The sequence below is a fragment of the Lycium barbarum genome, chromosome 1 (assembly GCF_019175385.1).
Source record: "Lycium barbarum isolate Lr01 chromosome 1, ASM1917538v2, whole genome shotgun sequence".
Classification (NCBI taxonomy): Eukaryota; Viridiplantae; Streptophyta; class Magnoliopsida; order Solanales; family Solanaceae; genus Lycium; species Lycium barbarum.
In genome coordinates this window covers 113,966,698-113,989,421 of record NC_083337.1, presented here as the reverse complement: position 1 = coordinate 113,989,421, position 22,724 = coordinate 113,966,698, and positions in this window count along the sequence as shown.

The following is a 22,724-nucleotide window of genomic DNA, read 5'->3' as shown; positions in this document are numbered from 1 at the left end:
CCTACTTTTTTTTTTTTTTTTTTCTGTCCAAGGTTCTAGAGTCAAAATGATGAGTTTCCCCTTATTTTGTCATCAATTATATATATATATATATATGTATATATATATATATATATATATATATATATATATATATATATATATATATAGAGCTTCTACCCATACAAGGTGGACACATGTCCCCTTCTCAATTTTTCTTGAACTTTCTTAAAATAGCAAATATGACCACTTGGCTTATGTAACAAGCTTGGTCCATATATATATATATACAACAACAACAACAACAACAACCCAGTGAAGTCCCACATCGTAGGGTCTGGGGAGGGTAGAGTGTACGCAGACCTGACTCCTACCAAGGTAGGACGGTTGTTTCCGAACCCGGCTCAATAAAAGCAAAACACGAAGTCAGATACGGTTAGATAAGGTTAAGAGATTCGGATAAGAGATTTAAAGCGATATGGAAATGAAATAATGCAAGCGAGGGTGACATATACTTATATGCCACATGGACAACTTGGCTTCTTCAAGAAATTTCAAGACTTCTTGTGAAATTCCCATTTTGCCCCTAGTCTTCCGCAATATTACCATGAGCCAATTTGTGAATTTTCCTTTTTTACCCTTAGCCTTTCTCAATATTTCCATACTAATAATGTTTATAAATAATATTCATAAACATATTGTACATTAAAATAATTTTGGAAGAAAGTCTTGCCTTTGACTTCTCGCAATTATCTCGAATTATCCGGACGTACAAAATACGGGCTATAACATCCTCCCCCCCCCCCCCCCGTTTAGAACATTCGTGCTCGAATGTTCAACTGATCTCATGGGGTGTTATAATACTTCGGGAGGGTCCCTTTTTTTTATAGTTGTCCTTTACTTCGCGCCCCATTCCTTATCCTTCACCCTATTTCCTTTATAATCGAACTCCTCGGTCTTTACATGAGTCTTCATTCTGTGTCATGGGTTTCCTAATCCACTGTGCCGACTTATTATCCTTCGCAGTCCAGTTACACTTATGGTAGCTTATGATCCGAGTTCACTTAACTTCTTAGTTCGCAATATCTTTGAATTCTTACTACAACTTTTCTTTATTTTCTTCTCTCACATTTCTCGACAGGAGTATACTTGTCTTTGATTTCTTTGTACTGACGCTCATTTCATCCATCGTCCATTGTCTCCTTGTATGGATTCCTAACAAATATGATCGAGCATCGCTTCACATCGATGATTCATATGAGTCCATAGCGTATATTCTCATGCTCCGTATAATTAATGGTCCATGAACTATTTTCTTGTATCCGATGAACTCTTTCATTTCATTCATAGACACTGCGTTCTTTCTTTCTTTCAAAAATTTCCCAAACTACCAATTGTTGATACTTTTATTGCAATAGTCGTTGTTGTCCGAAATATCCTTTGAATCTTATCGTTTTTCTCCATTATCCTTTGTGGATTTAGCTTGTAGCCATTTTCTGCTCTTCTATTACTCTTTAAAACATGTCGCCCTCGCAGTACACTCAGTGTCAATTCGTTTCTACTTCTTTCATGTATCCTCTTGATAAGCCGATATGGCTAGAGCTTTGGCCGCAAGTTAATAAATTTTCCCCTTCTGGAGCCTGATAGTTTTGCGGTTCCTTTTAAGTCCAATATAATATGTTCTCCCCCCCCCCCCCCCCTTTATAAGGGGCCCTTATATGCCAACGGTCCTCGAGTATCCTCGTCTTGCTTTCTAGATTTTTGCTTATAACATATCTAGAATTCTCCTTACCTTGAGTTCCCCTTCAATTCATGTCTATATCATCATTTTGTCACTGTTTCTATACCCTTCCATCCACTATCCGTCCTTTCGCACATTTAGCTCGCTTACTCGTAAGTCTCCTTAACTATGCGCTTGCGTTGCAACCGTGCGTCCATATTTCTCAAGCGTCCCGCTACTTTTGTTCTTCGTACTGAAGCCTTACAATTTACACTCTCTCTATCTCTGCTCATCGAACTTTTAACTGTATTTGTGATGCTATGACCGAGTGGTCTCCCCTGTACGTTCCTTACATTTCATTCCATTTCCTTTAAGATCAAACCTGTCAAACCTCACATGAATTTCCATTCATACCATTTATTTCCCAGTCAACAATGTCATCCCATCATCCTTATTCTTTTCTCCACACGTAATCGGGTTCCTATTATTTTACTCCCAAACGTTCTCTTCTTCCTTCGACTAACCCGTTAGTATACTTTTCCTACTTTCATCCTTATTCTTCCTTGGGTTCCTTCTTCTTTGAACACTTTTCTCCTTTTGCCCTTTGTGATATCGGCCCTGAAGTTCGTGGATTTTTTTTTATTTGAAACACGCAAATCCGTCTTATTCTCAAGTCATCCTTTCAGGAAAGCATTTCCATGTCCGAGGCAATCACATTAATATGGCTACACATTTATTCCTTTATATACCTTTCAAGGGCCGAAATCTTCTAACATCGTCACTATGCTTAGTCATTCTCTCTCTTACTTTACATTCCTTGTCGTGGTCACTATTCTTTCAGACCCACTTATTGAAATTGGTTCTTGAACCTCACACATTTCTTTTTCGTTCCATATTACCACACTTTATCCCTTTCACGTGCCTATCTTTGAGTCTTTACCCAAGTAGTCTCATGTTTTGCCGGTAGTTCTCTCGGGGGCTTCCCTCACTGAGTTTTCTTACTTTACACTTTTTCCCGACCTTTTGATCTCCTTGTCTTCCATTAACTCACTCTCTTTCTTTTCCAAATATCGTTGTATTAAAATTTCAAATCTTAACCTGTAGTGAAAATAATAGCAGCTTACCTTGTAACACTTGTACCATTTATTTTTACTGTCACTCGAACTTCGGTACCCTTACTTGGTTAATGCCTTCTATACCGTAGCACCGGCTACTGGGACACACACCACATGCCCGTCGATACAACCACATATGAAATATCATACGCATTCATATATATATATATATATGTAATTACTACTACCTTGCCCACAAAATAACTCCAAACACTATTCAAGTCTTATCCTAATTTCAGGGCTGTGATGCACTTTCTGTCTCTTCTCCAGTCTAGCCTGTCTCGTCCTATGTGGCCTCTTATGGTCTCCAACCATCCTGTATACTCTAGTTTCCCTTAGGCTACTCTGGCTTCCCACTTGTCTCTTACGTCTAAATCTATAAAATTTCTTGCACACTTCCCAGGGGGTCACCCATCCTGAGATTTCCCCCATCTTAGCACGCTTAACCTCAAAACTTCGATGGAATCCGGTGACTTAATGCTGATATAACCGCGTCCACTTTCTCATATGGCCTTTATTACATGATCTGAAGCAAGTCGAAGTCTTACAGATTCCGAGGCATGTTCATAACACGTCCTTCCCTTTGCAATTACTATTTTACCCTTTTTAATCCTCAATATTCACTTTTCACTTCTGTGTGTATGACTACTTCCTGTCCTGAACTTCCAGATTCCCGATGGTGGCGAACATACCTTCATCGCCGTTACTTATGAATACTTCGAGTATCAGTCTGTTTAAATTTCCACTTTACCACTCTTACATAATAATCTATAGCAAACTGATTGTCAACTTTCTCTGAATTCCTCAACTGACCTTGGTCCTACTAAGCCTCGAATGTCATCCATTTTAATCCTTCAGACTGCTATTCGTCTTTCTCACAATCATTTTTTACGCCATGCCCAAATCCGAAGCTCCTCTAAAATATTCCATCCCGCTTATTGTGTATTTACGATATTTCCTTCCCATGCTCTTCCTATTAGGTGTTCTAGATCAAATAACCTGATTTTGAAAAATTCTGACCGGGTCTCCTTTACAAATTCCTACCATTCAAACCTGTACGCAGCAAATACCAACAATGCCTTACAGAGCATACGACTATATGTCACATTCTAGCCATCCAGAACTTCCAATTTCAGATAACAGAACAAGTATATCGAGGTTTACTTTTATAACTTCCCATATCATCACTTACCTCCTTCCGTCGTATGTAAGGCTTATATAAGAAATTTCATTTTCCTATGACTTGGCTCTATCGCACGATCTTAAGACAGAAAGAAGGTCAACAATCCCTAGATGCCCCGCAGCCTCCTATTTTTAAATGTGGTCGGCTTCACACCATAAATAGGACTCTACTGGACACGACTTTGCAGACAATCCCTAGGACAACCTGCTCTGATACCACTTTGTCACACCCTAATCTCACTAGGGTGTGATGGGCACCCGACCCTTACTTAGAGCCGAACGCCTCTGACTCTTAATACACACGTAGCCTCTTTGGACCTTTAAATCAAATAAACATGAAATACATAATAAGACTTTCAGAAATATTCCTTTTCTTTGTTCTCAAATCAAACAAAATCTGTCATCATATGGAATTGTCACATAACACAGAATGACACATGGGCTGATGGAGCCGCTTACATAACTGACATTCTATACCCACGACTCTGTCTGCAAAGTCTCTAACATCAATCAGACATCATAGCACATACACTCTGACTCGGCAACACTCCAGGAGCAAATGGAGCTTGCCATCTCCGCTGGAACATCTTCTATAATAGCTTCAACTCATCTGGGTGTACCTGCGTGGCATGAAACGCAGCCCCCGAAGAAAGGGGGTCAGTACGGAAAATGTACTGAGCATGTAAGGCATGAAATATAGGAAACAGAATCATAACTGAAACAGAGAATTACCAGAATCAAGTATGATCTTTTAAAACATCAAAGTACTTACCTTTTTAAATGAAAATCATGCATATCCATATCATATATCATATATACAGATGACGTGTCCCGGCCCTCCTGTGAGGCACTCGGTGGATAGAATCATACATGTCCATATCATATATCATATATCATATATGCGTAACGTGTCCCGGCCCTCCTGTGAGGGACTCGGTGGATAGAATCATGCATGTCAACATTATATATCATGTATGCATATAACGTGACCCGGCCCTCTATCGAGGGACTCGGTGGGTACATATAACGTGTCCCGGCCCTCTTTTGCGGGTCTCGGTGAATGAAATCATCATATGCCATCCTGGCCGCCATCCCCATATCATCATATCATCATATACATATAACGTGTCACGGCCCGCAAGTGAGAGGGAGTCAGTGAACATTGCAGGAGAGTACGCAAGAGAACATATCCTGGCCCGGGCTCAGTGAAGGACATATTGGGGCATCCACGAGCAGAGTAGTGAGAAACTTTATGCACATAAATCAAGACTCGATAGATAAGTATACTTATCGACATCTGAAGGCTCAGAAACAAGTTTCGGGTCAATCCGACTTAGTATGAGAAGGTTATGAGCGTTTGAAGTACAGAACCTTCTACGAACATTTCAGAAGCCATTTTTGGAAAATCGAAGCAATAATCATATCAAGTATCTTTCGGATATCGTATGGATCAAATCAAATATAGCTTTTGGAATCATATGTACATATCAAAATATATCAAAGACTCAATGGAATAGTCAAACGTGCTAGCATTTGAAAAATCATGACATTAGTCATATCGATTATCTTTCGAATACCATTCGGAAACATATCAAATAGATCTTCGGACATCATAAATACGCATCAAAATCATATGAAGTAGCTTATGGAAATCAAGAACGTTAGCCATCCTAGTGGTTCTAAGAGAAGGAATTTCTTTGAAATCATACATATACGTCATTTGCTCGTTTCATAAAGATCATGCCAAAAGAAAGAAAGGGTAAGCCTTACATACCTGCTCCACGTCCTATTAGCTACGCTTAATTGTCCAAGCTCGTTATCGCTAGTCGACATTCAAGAAGATTTACATAATCATTAGATTCATCGTCACACACACTTGTCTTAGTCTTTCAAATAAATTCGCTTATGATCTGCTGAAATTTCGGCAGCATCTCCCCTGTAAATACACCATCCCCGAGAATCTAACTCGGCCCAAATCATCAATCAACAATCCGAGAATTCAACTCGGCCAAACTATCAACAACAATACCAACAAGCGTGCCAACAACATCAACAATCAATTCAAGACGCATTCTAACATTAACAACCTTTGTCATACAATTCAACGACATTTCATTTATATTCAATTCAATTCACATAGCATTCAAAACGACTCAATCAACATACTACTTCACCCGAAGCCTTCCAAATTCAACAAGAACAATAACAACCTATTTCCTTCTTTCAAATTCAACCACAACAACCCAACTTACAATCTTCCAACACATGTCTCACTTCCAAATTCATGAATTATATTTACAACCTACACATTAACAATATCATTCATATAATATAAGAAACCATACTAATATCACATTAAATTCTTCAACAATTCACAAACGACTTCCACTTCATTTCAACCATTAAATCCTCATTTTTCATCATAGAATCTACCACAACAACAATTAAATTCTAAGTAAAATCAATTCATCACATCCTACCATCATACAATCCCATTCGGCCACCACCAATATACATCTATTTCATGAATTTCATCCGTCTCTACATGCTACAACACTCACAAATCATCCATAACACATGGGAAAGAAGATTGAATACATACCTTCTTCACTTGACTCCTTTATTCGGCTAGGTTTATGAATTGCCCAAATGAGTGCTTTGCTTGTTCCAATAACTACTCCATGTTAATAAGGGCCTTCCATTTAATAGAAAAGCTAGAAGAAATAATTTTTCTTGGTCTATTTCCATGGCCTCAATTTTTTGAGCCATGGCCGAACCTACTATATTTCTTTTTTTTTTCTCTCCAATGTTCTAGAGTCAAAATGATGAGTTGCCCCTTATTTTGTCATCAATTATATGTATATATATATATATATATATATATATATATATATATATATATATAGCTTCTACCCATACAAGGTGGACACATGTCCCCTTCTCCATTTTTCTTGAACTTTCTTAAAATAGCAAATATGACCACTTGGCTTATGTAACAAGCTTGGTCCATATATATATATATATATATATATATATATATATATATATATATATATATATATATATATATATTTATAATTAGACTCATTAAATAAAAATGTGGACATATACTTATATGCCACACGGCCAACTTGGCTTCTTCAAGAATTTTCAAGACTTCTTGTGAAATTCCCATTTTGCCCCTAGCCTTCTGCAATATTACCATGAGCCATTTTGTGAATTTTCCTTTTTTACCCTTAGCCATTCTCAATATTTCCATACTAATAATGTTTATAAATAATATTCATAAACATCTTGTACATTAAAATTATTTTGGAAGATAGTCTTGCCTTTGACTTCTCGCAATTATCTCGAATTATCCGGACGTACAAAATACGGGCTATAACATTCATGTTGCCAAGATAAGGTGCGTAGAATGTGATTTTTTTCATGCTGTTAAGATCAAGTACTAGGTAATTGTGTTATGAGATAAAGTTCTAGATCGAATAGTGGGTTTTAAGGGTATAACAGTTCCAGTTCCAAAGTAATTCATGTACTGTGTGGTACTAATACCCAGACGTACTCTACTCGTGCCTTTCGTACCCATATCATGCCCATGTTAGAGACTGATACTCCGCGTTTAAGATACAAGAATTAAGACTTCATACGATAGTATGCTATGTATATATATATATATATATATATATATATATATATATATATATATATATATATATATATATATATATATATATATATATATTTATAATTAGACTCATTAAATAAAAATGTGGACATATACTTATATGCCACACGGCCAACTTGGCTTCTTCAAGAATTTTCAAGACTTCTTGTGAAATTCCCATTTTGCCCCTAGCCTTCTGCAATATTACCATGAGCCATTTTGTGAATTTTCCTTTTTTACCCTTAGCCATTCTCAATATTTCCATACTAATAATGTTTATAAATAATATTCATAAACATCTTGTACATTAAAATTATTTTGGAAGATAGTCTTGCCTTTGACTTCTCGCAATTATCTCGAATTATCCGGACGTACAAAATACGGGCTATAACATTCATGTTGCCAAGATAAGGTGCGTAGAATGTGATTTTTTTCATGCTGTTAAGATCAAGTACTAGGTAATTGTGTTATGAGATAAAGTTCTAGATCGAATAGTGGGTTTTAAGGGTATAACAGTTCCAGTTCCAAAGTAATTCATGTACTGTGTGGTACTAATACCCAGACGTACTCTACTCGTGCCTTTCGTACCCATATCATGCCCATGTTAGAGACTGATACTCCGCGTTTAAGATACAAGAATTAAGACTTCATACGATAGTATGCTATGCAAGGGAATGTCCTTTCATGTTTCGTACATCAGGTGTGCTCATGTCTAAAGTTAAAAACCGCATTCAGGTCTCACGTATCTATCATGCTTTTATACTCATGTCCATGTTCTAGCATCTAAGAGCTTTTCAAATTTGATGATGATCTTGACCCCTATGATTATGTTATCCATATTACCACATACTCGTGCCCCAATTCATTTCGCTATGCATTCCACTTATAGCGATATCGTAACAATGATTTTGTGAGATAATAATGAAGGTGAACCAAGATGGATATCCTGCCCATGATTCTATGTAATTCGTGCTTATGTTCCTTTAGCTAATGTTTTACGATCATGATGACATGATTCCTTTTTCCTTTCGCTAAGTATCTAGGCCTCGTTATGTTCAAGGTGACTTTCTACCTATGTCTTAGATGCTCGAGGAATGAGTTATACATGCCTATAATCCATTCTTTCACGTGTCTTATTTATAACAAGGGTGTTTACTCACGGTGATAAGAGTAAGCTATGTTGAACCATGTCCTATTCTTTCGGTATATCTAAATTCTAAAGGTAATGTTTTATCCATGCCTTACGTCTCTGAGTACCCAAGAGTTAGCCTGTAAATTGTGCTCTATGCAAGTCAGACTAATGCCTTAGTCTTACTTCAATACTCATGAACTCAAGTCCATACGCCATGGTATGTAGGTACTCATATAAACGCCATATTTTTCATGGTCCCATGGCCCATGTCATGCTATTCACGTTGCATGCCATATGAATCACGTTCCCATGTACGCCTATTCCACGTGACGTCCTCCATGGACAATGCACCATGTCATGTCTTTTCACTAAAGCAAAGTACCTTATGTGAATAGTACCAATAATTCCTTTTCTCTCAGCCCTCTATAATTCGCTCACGAGAATGAGCAAGATGAGCTAAGGCATTCATAATCATGATTAACAGCTAACAAGATGATCAGAAGTAAGGTGCATTCCTATATTCAAATGGATATCTTTTCATGTACAGTCGTACTTATCTCAAGAGTATTCTACTCAGAGTCGATGTATTCATGTCATGCCTATGCTAGAGATTTATGAATACCTATGTTAGGATCATATTCTTGTTATACGACTCAAGTCTGTCGCATTCACATCGAGTTGCGCTTACATTCAAAGCCTAAGTCATACTCCTATCTCATATTAACATGGTGACATACGAACGTTTGTGATAAGTCTCTAAGTATCCAAATCCTACAAGCGCTTAGTATTCAACCCACATGTTGTAGCAATCATGTTTTCGACATTCAGATCCCATGTTACGATATCCATTTTTACACGTATTCGTATCCCATGATAGTTTAGTACTCATGTATTCATGTCATCCAGTCTTCACGTATATGCCCCACGTCATGCGTCTCACGCCCAGGTAATCATGTCATGTTCATGCCTATTTCCAGTACTCATGTCATGTTGATGCCTATTTCCAGTACTCATGTCATTCGTGTCTATGGACTTTCTTCCAAACCCTATATATAGTAATCATGTAATCATTCAACCGATATTCGTGTGTTCAAGCCAGCTCAGTATTTATGTTAGCTATATTAAGATGCAGTAATCACGTTATGTCACATCATGCTTATTAAGATACCCTGTGAGTTGTGTGTTGGTACTTTAGCTGGCTAGCAGGCATTTGAGAAATGTCATGAGGGTCCGAATTATGAAGGAAGTCCTGCCATAAATTTTGTAGATTCTAGAGTTAGTAGCGATTCTTAACCACTAGTCATAAATCGAGGACAGATGTTTCATAACTCTCATACATGTAGGTGCTACTCAGTTTCATGTTGCCCATGTACATGTTTCCATGTAATCACGTATTCAGTTCTCATGATCCATGACCATGTTCCCATGTAACCATGTCAAGCTCTTATGTGTTACGTCATGTTTCTTTGATGTTCACGTATTCAAGCCATGTCCAGCCCAGCCATATTCTTAACCATGACCCATCATTCGAGGACGAATGATCCCAAGGGGGAGATATTGTAACACCCGTACCTTTAACCTAAGCTTTGACCATGATCCTAGACTTAGAAAATCAGATAAAGAATGTGGGAATTGAAATTTCCCTGTTCAGTTGTAAGATGGGGGTTTACGCCCATGAACAGTGATCGTATTTCAGTATACGGGCCGTATTTCAAGTAGTAAACTGGTACCAAAGATTTCTGAGCATTCTGGAATTTGACACTTAGAGGTTACATCGTTAAATACGGACTGTATTTCAAATTGCGGCCCGTAATTCAAAACTTATTTGGAATTTGGGAAAACTTCCTTGATGAAAGTTGTAGAGCTTTGAAATACCTTTCCAACGGTATATTATGGGGGTCAAATGGACATCTTTGCAAAGAGTTATGGCCATTTTACTGAAGAGACGCAGTGCAGTCTGTATTTCAAAATACGGCCAGTATTTAACTGGGCCGAAAATTTAATTTTCCAGAACAGTATATATTCGTCCATATCAGTTCAAATCATTATTTTTCATTCCTTCAAGCCCTAGAACGACCTCCTACCCTCCTCCATCATCAAGAACACCAAGGTAAGCCTACTCTAATTATTCCAATTCTATTCTAACATATACTCTAATAATCTAAACAAGAATTCATCATTCCTAAATGTTATATCCTGCATTTTCGCATATTCGGAAAATTCGAGATAACTTTGACTTGTAACGAATAAGGCCATATTTGGACTTTACGTAGTATGAATGTGTCGGCTATGAAAACATTGGTGCGGAAATACCGAGGAAGGCTAGGGATAAAATTGGAATTACGGAAATTGGTTTCATGAATTACTCAATATGATCCTTAATTAATTGGGCCAAAAAAAAAAAAAAGTGAGGCCCAAAGCAAAGGGGTGGCCGGCCACATGGCCAAGGCCCAACCCATGGGATTTAGTCCATGTGATTAATAATAAAAGGAGGCTTAAGTCTTCATTTTGGTTCAAGAAGTTTCAAGAAAAAAAAAAGAGTTGAGAGCAAGAAAATGCCAAGGGTTTCGGCCAAAAAAAAAAAGAAAAAAATTTAGTTCATCAATCTTTGGTCCAAAAATCCAAATCTTCTTGTATCTCTACTAATCTCAAGGTGCTCTTCAAGATGATATAATTATTTTGGCAAGAAACTACCTTTTGCGGCAAGTGGAAGAATTGAGAAAAGGTAAGAGTTTTATCATTTTTATACTATGGAAGACATATATATATATATGTTGTAGTATGTGTAAAGTGTATGAAAGTCATGAAATTTTGTGTGTTGTGGATGTATGTGTGTGGCCGTGTAGTGTAGGGAGAAGGGAAGATGAACAAATATTATTTAGTATGTAAATTGTGTTGTTGTAGTCTTGTGATGAAAAGGGAAGGTTAATGGTTCTAGTTGGCATGAGAAAATTATTGTTAAGTGGTGGTCGGAAAGTATGTGATTTTATTATAGTTTATGTAATTATGAGAATGAAGTTGTAAGATGCAAATTGTTGTGGTTGTAAATGAAATTGGAAGATAAGAATATGTTGTGGATGTTTATGTTGAAGATTGGAAGTTTAGGTGGATTATGGTTTTGGTGGAAAGTTTGTATATTTTGTATATCTTGTGAATAGTTTGTAGGAATGATATGAAATGCTTCCAAAGCGTATTGTAATGATCTTGATTAGAAATGAATGTGAAAACAGTGAGATTGGTTTGGAAATGTGAAGTTGGAAATGAGAGTTATTGCACTATGTTGGAAAGAGGACTAGCTAGTCTATGTTGTGTTTTGTGGTGATTGTTGTTATTGTTGGTATTGTTGTTGGTTTGGTTGTTGATGTTTGGAGCCGAGTTAAATCTCGGGGATGCTGTATGTATAGGGGAGATGCTGCCCAAATTTTTGTAGAAAAGTATAAGTTAAGATTCAAGTTTTAAAGGCCTGAAATTTCTAATTGGTAAACATGACCATTTGTAGATTTTGGGCGAAACAAGAATTGAACTTGGACGGGCGTAAGGCGCAACCAAGGTATGTAAAGTCTTTCCCTTCATTCTTTGGCATGTTCTAAACATAATAGGCTCGGACGCGAGCCTTAGATACGACCCTGTTCCGAGAAATCCGAGATTGAAATTGGCTCCATTTCATTTAATGAGATTGAATTGGTTTCTTAATATTTCGTCGACAAAATGACCTATATGTATGCAACTCTCACAAATGATGTCGAAATTCTCTAAAACTCTCATGGGTGAATCCATAAGACCTATGATCCATAATTTACGTACGCCACCTCGGTTCGGCCCAAGGTGGGCCCACAAAATTCTAATACTTTCTGTATGGCTTTAACCAACTCGTTTCTGTCCGGAATTCACAGGCAGCTTATGGTTATTATTCTGGTTACTATACGACAAGTGTTGTGATTAGGTTCATGAGTCTTATAATACAATTTGGCATCTGGAACGGTTCTGGATATCTTACTCTGATATAATCTGTCATGCCGTCCCAAATGACATATGTGTATATTATGAATATTATGAATATTGTCCGATTACTTTGATTTGACCCACCGTTTGGCCTACTTCAGTTTCATTGAGTCTGTATAATGATCTGTATGCATATGGTTTCTCATTAGTCTGTTCGTGGACGCCTCAATGCTTCCTTCACTGCGCCCGGGCCAGGTTCTGTTATTCGTGCACATTCCACTGCATTGTTCACCGCATCCCTCGGTGTGCGGGCCGGGATCTGTTTACATCTGCATGTGATCTGATGATGTGATGGTATGGGGATGGCGGCCAGGATGACATATGATCTGATCTGTCTGTCCACCGCGTCCCGTACTAAGAGGGCCGGGATCTGTTACCGCGTCCCTCACTAGTGGGCCGGGATCTGATATGTGTGCTATATGTATTTGTATATGCTTATGATTCTGCATGCATGACTCTGTCTGTTACACTTCTGGAAATCTGATTCGGATAATGATTATGTCGGCTTCACTTCTGTATGTCTGACTCGGACTATGATTCAGTCTGTTACACTTCTGTACCTCCAATTCATATCATGACTCTGTCGGCTACACCCCGTACTTATGATACATATTGTGGTTCTGTCCGTGTACTCTGTATTTCTGTTTCAGCTTCGGGTTCGATCCTGTCCGCTATATTTCTGTACTTCTGGTTCGGACTATGATTATATTTGTTACATTTTCGCTTTACATACTCGGTACATTTTTCGTACTGACCCCCTGTTCTTCGGGGGCTGCGCTACATGCCCGCAGGTACAGACGCACCGCGCGATACGCCACCAGTTTAGGACTTCTATTCTGCTGTTTGGAGTGCTCCTTTGACCCAGAGCGTGTACTTTTGGTATATATCTTCTGTTATTTACTTATTCTGTATATATGGTAACTTGGGGTACGGCGGCGCCCTGTCCCGTCATCTGATTCTGTTATGTCCGTTAGAGGCCTGTAGACATGTATGTGGGTTATGGGTTGCTACTGTTCAGGTAGGTATGTACGAGTTTGCGACTCTGTCCGCTATGATAGCCCCAACGGCTTAGGTGTAAGTCTGAGTATGTTTATGTATATATATATTTCCGTGCACTGTAGTTATATTGTATGAATCCGTGTACATCTAATATGAATTAGCTGTTTGGTACGCCAACTCTGTTAGGTAAGTACGTACGGGTATCCAGTTAGGGTACCAGTCGCGGCCCACGGGGTTGGGTCGTGACACTAAACTAGGGTTTTCAAGAAAACCCATGTCAAGGTTCAAGATTCAAGATTTTGGAAATCTTCTTCAAAGTTCAACTCTTTAATTCAAGTTTTGGAGCATTACCAGGTATGTAGAGTTACTATCTACGTGTGGGAACATCATTGTTCATCCCCACGCCTCCTAATCCATAAAGTATGAAACTTTACAAAACTAGGGTTTCTATTCTATACTATGCTCATGATAACCCTAGGTCCATGTCCGTGATTATATTATGTATGAATTGCTATGATTCTATCATTGTGTTCTTAATAACTCCATATGATTATTGAGAATCAGTCCGTAATCCATGAAAACCCATATCTCGTATTCCATGGGTTCTTGCATGCATCATTTTTAAATAAAAATGATTATTTCATGATTATCCTACATGTCTACAAGTTTTCATGCAACTATATTATATAATTACTTTCATGCTATGATCTATGATGCCCACGATTTCATTCTACGGTTACTGTAATACTATTCTCCGTTGATAGTCTCGCCTTAAAATACTTGTTCCTTCAAGGTGAGACAAAGCTATCACTAGCATTCCATAACGTAATCGGAGGTCACCGACCTTACGTCACTCCGATGGATACATGATTTTCCTTGGCGCTTGTGTGCTTATATGATATATGTATATAAAACAGGTATATGTGTATGGATATGTATATATAAATAAGATAAGTAATTGTATATGAGACGTGTATATGTATAAAATATAAGAAAATGTATATGTATATGTGTATGGGGAAAGGGGAAGGGCCACTGTTATATCACCACCTGATTCAGCTGGATTCCATCCTGGACGCGGGATGCCCGGACGCGGGATATGGGAGAGCCGTACGCGGCGTCTGTATATTTATATAATGTATGATACATATATATGACGTAATGTGTTGGGACACCGTTGGGGAGGGGGTTGGGAGAGCCGATATATTCGGCGTCTGTAAATGTAAATAAAAGATACTGTTTACTGAATTGTACCGTTTTCTGTATACAAGAATAAGGGACACCGTGGGAGTGGAGCCGATTGTATTCGGCGTCTGTAAATGTGAGCAAAAGGTACCGTTACTGAAATGTACTGTTTTCTGTACACGAGAATAAGTAATATATAAATGTTAATTCCTATGCTTATGAAAAGAAACGTTTCAAAGACGAAAGGGCAAGCCTACATGACAGCCGACCTAAAAAGGGGCCTTCCTATGCACAGGTTTCTTTCTCGCCTCGCTATATGCCCTGTGACTCCATGATATTATTAATCGTACTTTATGTTACTGCTTGTATTATTTTCTATGCCTTACATAGTCGGTACACTATTCGTACTGACGTCCCTTCTTGTGGACGCTGCGTTTCATGTCGCGCAGGTCAGCAGACAGGTGGACTTGATCCTTAGGAGCTCTGCCAGCAGTACTCTACAGTGCTCCAGTCGTTCCGGAGCCTTATTTCAGTGGTACTATTTTGTGTATATATAATCTCGGGCACGATAGTACTCGACCCTTTTCTATGTATAAATGTACTATGTCTAGAGGCTCGTAGGCAGTTATGTACAGTCGGTCGAGCATAGTTAGATATATGGTGTTTTGGGATGTTAATGTTGTCGTATAAAGTGCTAACGAAGTTTATTAGCCTATGTTCAGAATGACGCTGCTAATGTTAATGTTCAAAAAAAATATGGCTCTGTTTACACGACTTGTTAAGAGGTAAGGGTAATATGATAGATAAGGAGTGCTCGGTACAAGTATCGGGTACTCGTCACGGCCCCTAGTCGGGTCGTGACAATACTCTAGAAGGGTCACCAATACATTTACGAAGCATTGATACATGAAATACTGGATGTACTGCTTCCAAATCAGATGGTAGATCCAACTCATAGGCAACCTTGCCTACCCTACGAATAATTTGATAAGGCCCAATGTATCTCAGGCTAAGCTTCCCCTTCTTACCGAATCTCATCACACCCTTCATGGGTGATACCTTCAGGAACACCCAATCGCCAATCTGAAACTCTAAGTGTCGACGTCGATTATCAGCATATGACTTCTATCGACTCTGGGCTGACAATAATCTCTCCTGAATGAGTTTCACCTTATTAACAGCTTGCTAAACCATGTCTGGGCCGATTAACTTAGTCTCGCCTACATCGAACCAACCCATAGGTGACCTGCACTTCCTCCCATATAAGGCCTCGTACGGTGCCATCTGGATACTATAATGGTAGCTATTATTATAAGCAAACTCAATAAGTGAAAATGATCATCCCAGCTACCTCTGAAGTCAATAATACAGGCTCGCAACATATCTCCTAGCGTCTGAATAGTACGCTCAGCCTGTCCGTCAGGCTGAGGGTGAAATGTTGTGCTAAGACTCACCTGTGTCCCCAATCCCTTCTGGAATGATCTCCAGAAGTTAGCTGTAAACTGAGCTCCTATGTTCGATATAATACATATGGGAACCCCATGAAGTCTCACTATCTCCTTGATGTATAACCTCGCATAGTCCTCGGTTGAATAAGTAGTCCTGACTGGAAGAAAATGGGCTGATTTTGTCAGCCTATCCACAATAACCCATATAAAGTCATACTTCCGTTGAGTGCGAGGTAAACCTGTAATGAAGTCCATATTAATTACTTCCTATTTCCAAGTTGGGATCTCTATCTCCTGTAATAACCCACCAGGCTTCTGATACTAGACCTTAACCTGTTGACAATTCGGGCACTGAGCGACAAACTCCACTATGTCCCTTTTCATGCCATCCCACCAACATAAATATTTGAGGTCATGATATATCTTCGTTGACCCTGGATGACCAGAATAACGGGCTTAGCGTGCCTCTTCCATAACCTATTGTCGTAGCCTTGGAACCTCAGGTACACACAGTCTGCCCCCATACCGTAGCACTCCGTCAGGTGTAACCTCGAACGGGGTCTTCTCCGTTTGAAGAGTTGTACCTCAATACTGTGCCAGAACAGGGTCTTCGTATTGTCGTCTCTTTACCTCTTCTATGATAGAGGACTCAACAACTTCTCGAACAGAAACTCCATCATCTCCAGAATCAGCCAAACGGATTCCAAGGTTAGCTAGCCGGCAAAACTCATGAACTATCACCTACCTTTCTGGTTGCACGTCTGTCAAGCTACCCATAGATTTACAGCTAAGAGCATCTGCTACAACATTTGCTTTTCCTGGATGGTGTAGAATATCAACATCATAATCCTTTAGTAACTCTAACCACCGTCTCTGTCGTAAATTCAACTCCTTCTGTTTGAAGATATATTGGAGGCTCTTATGATCCGTATAAATATCAACATGAATACCATATAAATAATGCCTCCATATCTTCAAGGCATGAATTACCGCTGCTAACTCCAGATCATGAGTAGGATAATTCTTTTCTTGCTTTCTGAGCTGTCGGGAGGCATAGGCTATAACCCTGCTATGCTGCATCAATACACAACCTAGTCCAACACCTGAAGCATCACAATAAATAACATAGCTGTATGGTCCCTCAGGAAGAGTTAGAACTGGAGCCGTAGTTAACTTGTCTTTCAGCAACTGGGAGCTCTGCTCACCAGCAGCCATCCACTGGAACTTAGCTGCCTTCTGAGTTAGCCTTGTTAAAGGCGCTAAAATCGAGGCAAACTTTTCTACGAATCTCCTGTAATATCCTGCTAGCCTCAGAAAACTGCGTACCTCAGTAGGTGTCGTAGGTCTAGGCCAAGTCTTTACAGCCTCAATCTTCTGCATATCTACTACCCGAATACCATCGACTCTAATAATATGCCCCAAGAATGCTACTAAAGTCAACCAGAATTCGCATTTAGAAAACTTAGCATACAACTTCTGGTGCTGGAGCACCTTAAGTACCGTCCTCAAATGGTCTGCATGCTCCTCTTCTGAACGTGAATAGACTAGAATATCATCAATAAATGCAATAATGAATATATCTAGGAATGGTTTGAATACTCGGTTCATTAAATCCATAAATACTGCTGGAGCATTGGTCAGCCCAAAAGACATCACTCTAAATTCATAATGCCCGTATCGGGTCCTGAATGCCGTCTTCGGAATATCTGTCTCCTTTACCCGTACCTGATGATAACCTGACCGTAAGTCTATCTTCGAAAAACACTTAGCACCCTGCAACTGGTCAAATAGATCTTCAATCCTGGGGAGGGGATACCTATTCTTTATTGTTACTTTATTCAGCTGCCTATAATCAATACACTTCCGCAGCGACCCATCTTTATTTCTCACAAACAGTACTGGTGCTCCCCAAGGTGATGTGCTAGGCCTGATAAATCCCTTTTCTAACAAGTCTCTCAGTTGCTCCTTTAACTCCTTCAGCTCTGCAGGTGCCATTCTATAAGGAGGAATAGATATGGGCTGTTTATCTGGAAATACATCTATAGTAAACTCTATTTCCCGTTCAGGAGGAAGACCTGGATGTTCATCTGGGAATACATCTAGAAATTCATTAACTATCGGGACTGACTGAAGAGTCGGTACCTCTGCTTTCATATCATGCACATGAACCAGATGATAAATATAATCTTTTCTAACCATCTTCCTTGCCTTGAGGTATGAAATAAACTTACTCCTCAGCGATGTTGTATTCCCTCTCCACTCTATAATCGGCTCTCCTGGGAACTGAAATCGAACTATCTTTTCTCTACAATCAACGTTAGCATAACAAGAAGCCAACCAATCCATACCCATGATAACATCAAACTCAGTCATGTCTAACTCTACTAGATCTGCTATGGTGTGACGACTATATATAACCACCGAACAATTTCTATATACTTGCTTTGCTATGACAGAATCTCCTACCGGTGTAGCTACCTCAAATGGTTCTATCAACTCAGGTTCTATTCCGATTCTATTAGCAACAAAGGGAGATATATATGATAAAGTGGAACCTGGATCTATCAATGCATATACGTCCCGGGAGAAAATCGATAATAGACCTGTAACCACATTCAGTGACGCTTCCTGATCCTGCCTACTAGCCAAAGCATATATGCGGTTCGAAGGACCGCTAGAACTGGAAGCTCTGTCGTGGCCTCTACCACGACCTGCTAATGTCTGAATACTCTACCCGATAGGGCGCATAGCTACAGAAGAAGATGAACCAGCAACCGATCCAGTAGGCTGAGCCACACCACCTATACCACCTCCATAAGGACACTCTATCTTCAGATGGCCTTGACGGCCGCAAGAAAAACAAGCACCTGTAACAAGATGGCATTCCCCAAAATGGGGTCTTCCACACCGAGAACACCGAGGCAAAGGTGGCCTCGACTGATTCGAACCCCTGTTCATCTGTGAACCTGAAGCCTTAGAGCTCTAACCGGCTCCTGAATATCCTGTGCTGTCAAATATCCTACCTGTGAACTCTGGGGGTGCACTCTGTGCTGGCTGGGAATAATATCTAATATGCTGTTGAGGCTGCCTACCTCAAAACTCACTAGGATAACCTGCCGATCTAGCCTTCTTATACTGGCCCTGTCGTCATCTCTATCTGGCTGACGTCCTCTGTGTCTATCCTCTACCCCCTGTGCATATGCCTGTACCCGAGCAATATCCATACCTATGAAGAGCCACTGCCATACAACTATCAATCAAATAACGATCCAGTGCCATCACATAACGAGGCACTCTATCTGCCATATCAGCTACAATAGTAGACGCATATCTAGCCAACGAATCAAACTTAAGACTATACTCTCGAACGCTCTTGCCCCTCTGCCTCAAATGTAAGAATCTATCAACTCTAGCTCGCCTCATCTCTGGAGGCAGGAAGTGGCCAAGGAAGGCTTCCACAAACTCATCCCATACCGCTAGAAGAGCACCCTCGCCCCTAGATAACTCCCAAGACTCATACCAATTAACAGCTACATCCCGCAACCGATACGAAGCCAACTCAATAGACTCAGTCTCAGAAGCCTTAATTATCTTCAATGTACGCTGCATCTGCCGAATAAACTCCTACGGATCATCCTCGGGCTTTGACCCATGAAACTCTGGAAGATTACAGCTTAAGAAGTCACGAACCCTCAAACTATCAGATCTATCCGCATGGTTAACTCCTAGTCCATGCCTGCGAGCCTGCCCTGCCACTAATCTAGTCAATAGCTGAACTGGATCTCTCATGGCCCTATCCTCTACCCCTGGCTGAGGAGCTGGAGGCTCAAGTGCTGGGGCCTCGAGAGCTGGCGGTGGGGCTGGCCCCTGAACTGGAGCTGCTACTGCTCTAAGTTCCTCTGGAGGTGGCGGTATAGCAGAGCTTGCCGACTGGAGTACAATCTCCTGCAACCGATTTTCCCTTCTAGGCAGCCATCGGCTTCTTTGGAGGCATAGCTGTAAACACAATAATTTGTTAGAGAGGGATTATCTTGATAATATAGCTCTATTGCACGATCTAGAGTAAGAAGGAAAAGTAACATCCTAAATGTCCTGTAGCTTCCTATTTATAGATATAGTGCACAACACACCGATAAACAAGACTCTACTAGACACGATCTGTAGACACTCCGAGGATGAACTGCTCTGATACCACTTTTGTCACGACCCAACCCGATGAGCCATGACTAGTGCCCGGGCTGGACACATGTATACGAACCTGTTAGATATAGTCAGACTGAAACTAAGGACATTATGGAAACTTGCAAAAGCAAACTATAGACTCATAACGCCATATATCTTAATGAACCTGTCTCCTGAGGAGTCACGGCTAACCAAAACATAACATAATATGCAAGCCGACAAGGCTGCCACTATATACAGAATTACCCAAAACGAACCATATCGACATAGCTGACCAAAACCTATATACAACCCACACATGTCTACAGACCTCTAAGAGTATCATAGTGACATATGATGGGATAGGGCCCCGCCGTACCCCTGGCTATGCATAAGTCTATATCAAAGCATCTGTACCAAAATGACTTAGGCTCTGAAACAACGGAGCTCTCCAAACAGCTGAGCAGAAGTCCTAGGCTGGAGGATCACCAAACTGAGTGTCTGTACCTGCGGGCATGAAACGCAGCCCCCAAAGAAAGGGGGTCAGTACGAGGAATGTACTAAGTATATAAAACATGAAATACAACAAAGAAGATCATGACTGAATAAAAGATTACAGGAGGCAAGTATGATAATCAAAGGATACCTATGCACCTGTGCCCTACGAGATGAGAATCATGCATATCTATATCATATACCATACCAGGCCCATTATGGGACTCGGTGAATGAAGTCATACACATATATACCGTACCCGACCCTCTAGTGAAGGTCTCGGTTAAATAATCATATATATATATATATATATATATATATATATATACCGTACCCAGCCCTCTAATGAGGGACTCGGTGAACAATGCAATGAAACTGTGCACGAATACATACCCGGCCCGGGACTGGGTGAATGATATATTAACGGCATGCACGAGCAGAATATCATGAGCAACCATATGAAAACTAAATCATCATTTGAGACTCGATAGAATAATTAGAATGAACTAACACTTGAGAATTAAGACAATAGTCACGTCAAGTACCACTGAGAACTAGAATTCATTGGAGTCATAATGCAAATGAAACTCATAAAATTATTTCTGAACTCCTTGAATAACCTGGGAGCACCATCGAATGTCACTATGGATTATATTAAAATAGGACTTCAGGAATCATAGACACGTATCAGTACATAATTAAATAGCTTCTGGAAATCAAGAACATTAGCCATTCTAGTATCTCTTAGAATAGGAGCTTCTTTGGAATTTATACGTTCGTCGTCTGTTTGTCTCATATAGACCATGCCAAAAAAAGAAAGAAGGGATAGCTTTGACGCTTAATCCGTGACTCGATATGTATATGCTGCCCGAAGTACCTCAACCTATATTAAGACGTTAAGAACTATGGTTAAGCTACGGAAAAGCTTTAAAACATATTTCAAAGTTTGTAGCTTCTTTCTAGAACATTGGGCAGCATTTCCCCTATATTGTTCACTTCCCTCACATTCAAACCAACTCTAAAACAACAAGAACAACATCAACAACAACACGTCCCAGTTACCACCTCAAGAAGTAGCCAAAACAAGGTCCAAGAACACCTCAAAACAGCCCGCACCGCACGCACAACCCTCCAAATCAGTCCACACGTTGCAACGTTCAATAATAATTAACATAACAACCACAACATATTCAAGTTATTCCTAATGATTTATAGCCCCAACACATCATCAAAAATGACCTAACAATAACATGCCCCAAACAACCCATCAACTACAACAACACAAATACATAATCATAACCACCCTTTTAATCCTTCAACTCAACAAGAACAGCCCTACCCAATTACCATACCACAACGCCCAACAATAACCTACCAATATAGTATTTATGATCGTTTCTATTATGAAATGAAGCGAGTACATACCGTAGACAAGAACAAGCCAATTCTGCCCGGGTTCCCAATAATCACGACACTACTTGAATGGAATGAGATATGAGGTTACTACCCACTTCTTCTTCCTCAAATCACATACCAACGTTGCTGCTCACTTGATTAAGAAAGAGGGCTGGAACTTTTTTTTTTGTCTTATGAACAAGATGAATTTAATATGCTACTTGGTCCTAATTTAACAAGAAAATGA